The sequence below is a fragment of the Myxine glutinosa genome, chromosome 1 (genome assembly GCF_964187855.1).
Source record: "Myxine glutinosa chromosome 1, kmMyxGlut1.1, whole genome shotgun sequence".
In the NCBI taxonomy this organism is placed as follows: Eukaryota; Metazoa; Chordata; class Myxini; order Myxiniformes; family Myxinidae; genus Myxine; species Myxine glutinosa.
In genome coordinates, this window is record NC_136261.1 from 355,589,434 (window position 1) to 355,595,433 (window position 6,000).

A 6,000-nucleotide genomic window follows, 5' to 3' on the forward strand; every position below is an offset into this window, starting at 1 on the left:
CCGGCACGCACCGAGGGCCCGAGTCGGCTATAAGTCGTTCTAACCTCTAACCCGGTTACCATCGATGCCTCACCTGCATGGTTACAAGCATACGCTACCCCTTTCTTGCTCATACCTCCAGCTGTTCCCATGCTCCTCGTACCTTTCCTTACACACCTCGGTACACTCATTCCGCTCACCGACTTGGTCACACACCTGACCACCGAACATCTTGGCACACATTCGTCGCTCGCACACCTCACCAACACACCTCTTCGCGCCCCCTCCTCGGTCACCTCCTCTGTGACAATCACAGGTGTGCTCTCACCCGCACACCCAACCACGTGCCTCACGACCAAGTCAAGTGTGCATTCCCACACACGCTCTACCATTCCAGGTGTGCATCCTTCCATTCCAGGTGTACATCCCCGCTCACCTGTCATAACCAACTCACGCTCCGTGTCACTCTCACTACTATCACCTCCATTCTTGACAGCGCACTCACCCTTACTCTCGACAGCGCACTCTTTCCTCATGCACCAGTCCGTTACACACCTTTCTCGCGCACACTCTTCCGCACATTCTCCCGTTACACCCTCTGTAACACTCACCACAGGCGTGCATTCTCCCTTACTCTTGACAGCATGCGCTTTCCCCATGCACCCGTCCGTTACACACCTTTCTCGCGCATCCTCTTGCGCACACTTTTTCGTTACTTCCTCCGTAACACTCACCACACCGCGCTTCCCTGTGCTCCCTCGCACACGCGCTTCGACCAACTCACTCCTGACGGCACACTCACTCCTCGGCGTGCACTTTTTCCTCACACACCCCATGGTCGGACATTCTCGCACACCTCTTTTTTCGCACACCAGACCTGTCGCACACTTCACCAACGGCCTTTCACGAACACCCGGATCCAAACCAATCCCCAAGCCGACTGAAGCTTTCCTCACATCATATACATTGCCACTCACCTCCGTACCTCGTCGTCGCACCTCCTTTGCCACCTGCAAACTCTTTATTTGGTTAGTGAGCATCACATTATGAGTTGAGCACCGACCTTGCACATATTCCATCACCTCCTCCTGGATTTCTCTTTTAGTTTCTGTCCGTCCCTTCTTAATTTCACTCACCTCTTCTTCCACTTCCTCTAATTTTTGCCTCACCTCTTTTATTCCCCTGTGCGTCTCCTCAAGTTCGTCCTCTAAGGCTACCGTGACCGTCTCTATGTGCATCCTCACCTCTCGGTCCTTTGTCTCCATTATCTCTGTCACCTCGTCCAACCTCCTTGTCAGTCCCTCACGTACCATCTGACATTCCCTCTGTGTCGCTATTAAGTCATTTTTAATTTCTTTTTGCGTCGCCTTTAACCCTCCTAGTACCGCAGTGTTCTTTTGAACCTGCTCCACTAGTTCTTTTTGTCCCTCCGTCAGCTGTTCCACCTCCTCCGTCAGATCTTCTATTCCCCCTTGTAACTTTGCCGTATTATTCCTCACTTCTTTCTCCATACGCTTCTCACCTCGCTTTACCTCCTCGCGTAGCCCCGAAACCTCCTCACTCACACCTCGTCGTATCTCCTCCTTCATCTCCTCCCTTTCTTTTGCAGATGCCGCCCTCATCTGTCCCAATTCATCCCTCTGAGCATCCAGTTTGGTTTCTACCCCGATTTTTACCTCCTCTATCTGCTCTCCCATTTGTTTAATTTCTCTGGCGGATTGCTCCCCTATCTCCCGCAATTTGTCCTCCATCCTATTTTCTAGCCCCATTAACCCATTTTTCATCCCCTCTATCTGATTCTCCTGGGCAGCCATTCTATTTTCCACCCCCGTTAACCCATGTTTCACCTCTTTTATCCCGTTGTCTAACCCCTCAAAATTATTGTCTAACTTCCCAAATTTCTTGTCTAACCCCTCACCAGTACCCCTCGCTTCGTCCCTCATTACCCCCATCTGGCCCTCCAATCGCTCACCCTGAGCATCCATCCGGTTCCCCATTACCCCCATTTGGCCCTCCAATCGCTCACTCTGCAGTTTGAGGGACGCCTGCATTTGCGCCATAAATTGCTCCATGAGGGCCTGCATTTGGGCCATCCCTCCCACTTGTGCAGCGGGTGCGGCTGCCATAGCTATGTGCGAGGCGCCATTTTGCGCGCCTGTAGCCTTGTGCGCGAGAGCGCCATTTGGTGCGCCTGATACCCCCTCAACCACATTGCCAATGTTTTCCTCCTCTCCTTCCTCCACATACATTTCCCCGAGGTCCTGGGTCGATTCTACCCCGTCTATCTCTCCCACCGGCATCCCGTCGCCTTGACCAGGCATGGCGCGATTTCAAAGTTCAGGTTTTGTAAAACAAAACAAATTTCGGCCGCTCCAAATTTTGACCAAATTTTTTTTTTTTTTTTAGATGTTTTAAAAATTTGGTTCGGGCTTCGAATCTCACTCCCAGACACCAATTGTTACTGATCGCGGTTTAGATGTTATGATGGGCCAAGCGGATGGTCCAACCGCGACCGTTACAGGATCCCCGACTCACCCGATTTCACCCAAACGTTGGCCGGATCGCACCGCAGCTATTCAATAGGGAAAAGACAAAGGCGACACGGATGTGAAGAAGAAGAAGAAGACAAAAAGGTTGGAAATACTACTAAATTTATTCCTACTATTTACATGCTCAAAGTAACCAAGGAGAAGGAAAGATAATAAAATAATATACAGAAGGATCAGAGACACAGTGCAATTATTAGCTTATTCAGACTTAATTTATTCCCAGGACAGAACAAGCAAAGACACTGACTCACGCGGGGAATTGCAGAGTGGATTGCTGGAAGGAGGTGTGTGGCTGGAGGGGGGGGGGGGGGGGGACGGCACGGAGCTGGCTGGAGCTTGATCCCGCACGGGACGTCGGGCTGGACCTCGACGGCCGCTGATGCCACCGGGCCTGTCATGTGCGCGGGATCACGGGTCGGAGCTGCTTGGTGGAGCCGATGTGCTGGTGGGGGGGTCTGGCGTGACGGGTTCTCTCCTCCTTACGCGCTCTTGCTCTGATGACCCAGCTCTTTTTCGTCCCTCCTTGTCTCAACTCAAAGTGCATCTCCTTTGGGAACACCCCCGCCGTGGGTTATATAGGCCCCGCCCCTCAACCTTTGCGAACCTCCCCCAAACGTTCTCTCCCCGCCCTCTCAAGCCAAACCCCTTGTTCATGGTTGGTCGAGTGGGGCTGGCTCACTCCTCCCCTCTCTGACGAGGTGGGGACCCGCCTATCTTCCCCAACCCTGCCTCGTGGTCAATGGCGGATGAAGGGAAAACCGCCCAACATGCAGTTGGCAATGCGAATTGCAATTGACGAAAAGGGGGGAATGGAAGTGTTGGGAGTGGGAATGAAGGGAATCTATCTCTTTCACTGGTGCAATGGAGTATTTCAATTAATGGGAGACACAGCCTTACTCTAAAAACACATAATAAGAGATAACTATCAAACAGAGGTATTCTATTATTTGGCTGACGTGTATGCTTGTGGACTAATTATGGGATGCCCTTTCACCTTTACACAGCTCCGGAGGCAGGGGGGCGCAGAATAAACAATAATAACAATTCACACAATAAAAAAAATACACAGTTCTCATACCCGCAACAATATTATCTGACGTTAATCCTTCAATGAACGTTAACCCAGACTTGCACGGGATGCTGAGCAACAAAGACATTGAAAGGTAATGTGTGCTAAGCAAACCTGGACAAGAGCAGCTGTAAAGAATCTGGATGAAGTATCGGATAATATTGTTGAAGATCACAATTGTGGTGCGAGTCTGATGACGTCACCATGCGTGTTTTGTTCTGCAAAACATTTCACTAATGAATGAACAGGACAAGGGGGTGGATTTACAGTGTGTTGCTCCAAGAGAAAAGTTCAATTACCTCTAATATTTGCCGTACCTGCTCGATTGGAACAACTGCCAGAATGAGGAGACTTGAGGGAAGGGGGTAGGAGACTGGGGGAGGGGGAGAGGAAACTGAGGAGGGGGAGAAGAGTGCGGAGGAGTTGCAAAGGAATTAGGGGAGAGGAGTAAAGTGACCCCCACTATGCCCCGTGTGTGACCCACTCTCCCCCATGAGTGTGACCCACTCTCCCCCTTATGTGTGACGCACTCTCCCCCGTGTGTGTGACGCACTCTCCCCCGTGTGTGTGATGCACTCTCCCCCGTGTGTGTGACGCACTCTCCCCCGTGTGTGTGATGCACTCTCCCCCATGTGTGTGAACCACTACCCCGTGTGTGTGACCCACTCTACCCCATGTGTGTGACCCACTCTACCCCGTGTGTGTGACCCACTCTACCCCGTGTGTGTGACCCACTCTACCCCATGTGTGTGACCCACTCTACTACGTGTGTGTGACCACTCCCCGGTGAAGTGTGCGTGATGTGGGAGGGATGGGGGCAGGGAGGGAGAGGATTTGAGCTGTTGAAGTCACATTTTACCTGAGATGTAATTACACATTTCAAACGTAATTTCCCATGTGCACGCACATGCATTCACATGTTATCAGAAGTAAAAAATTGTGTAGATTACATCATTTGTGGATCTGATAAATTGCCAGCAACCATTTTGTAAAACTGAATGTGCAGGTGCAGCATCTAACTCAATATGTCCAAATGTCACACATGTCCATGCCTGTGAGATTCCCATGGGTGACTCCACTCGTCCATATAATATTCTCCATAGTTGATATGTCTGTCCGGGGGTGTGGCTACACCCGGTCTGGAAGGGGCTTCAAAAACAAATCACAACCATTTTCTTTCCTCACATAGCTTTGAGGCCTCTTTTGTTAGGCCCGCAGTGTCTTGCTTTCTCTCACGGCTTTACCTCGACTCTAATTCGACATCTTATTTCATTTTTCACAATCTCTAACATGGTTTCAGACTCGGTTTCAAAAAACGGGAAGAAAATTCGATGAAAGTTTCCGTTTATAGAACAAAATGCATTTTCAAATGCCTGTAACATAAAGGCCATTCATTGGGACTCCCTCACAGCTTTATCTCGACTCTAATTCACCATCACAGTCGCAAGGATAGTTTAAGTCTCAGTTTCAGCAAAAGTTGAGCAAATCGGCGACATGTATTCCAACAGCCGTTTTGAATGTGTTGACATGTGGGCATGGGGAAGGAGAGAGGAGAAGGAGAGGAGGGAATGTTCCCAGGACTTCATTATTTATATTATTACTGTAATAATAATTTATATTATTTATACAGTAAAAGTACAGCGATTGAATACTGAAGTTCCGGATATACAGAATCGAGGCTCGTGAAAGAGCTAACATTTATTTATCAAACAAACAAATCAAACAAACACGCAAAAAAGTATATAAAAAGGGGAGCGGTCGACAAGATGGGGAGAGACGGGGAGGAAGCACACAAACACAACATTTGAGAGCAGGGACATTGGGAGATGTGTGGGAGGGAGAGGGCCTGGGGGGAGGCAGGATAGGTATGAAACGCAAGGACACCAAGGACTTCCAGGAAAGAAGTCGGCACCTCAAAAAAGTGGATTTGGGGTGAAATTAGCGGGGGTAGAAAAGATCAAGGTTTTGGATTGGGGAAGATAAGAGATGGTGGTGAACAGCCGTTTTAAAGACCTGGAGGGAGGAGTGGGATTGAAGAGAGTGAGGGAGTTTGTTCCAGAGGTGGGAGAAAAGAGGAATGAAGGAGTGAAGGTGAGCAGAGAGTGTTGATTTTGGCAGTTTAACCATAAGAGGGTTGCAGGCAGATCTTGTGTGACCTGTAGGAATATTTGGGGGACAAAGCCCAGAGAGAGCTGGGGGAGCAAGGCCGGAGAGGAGTCTGTAGAAGACGGAAAGACCACCAAACTGCCGGCGGTGAGTAAGTGAAAGGCCCTCGGAGATAGCGTCATCGCGGGAGATTACAATGATTCTGAAAGATTTGGTTTCAACAGCGTGAAGACGAGCTAGGTGTGAGGCAGGAGCACCAGCCCAGAGGGGAGAGCAATACTCCATTGAGCTGCGGAT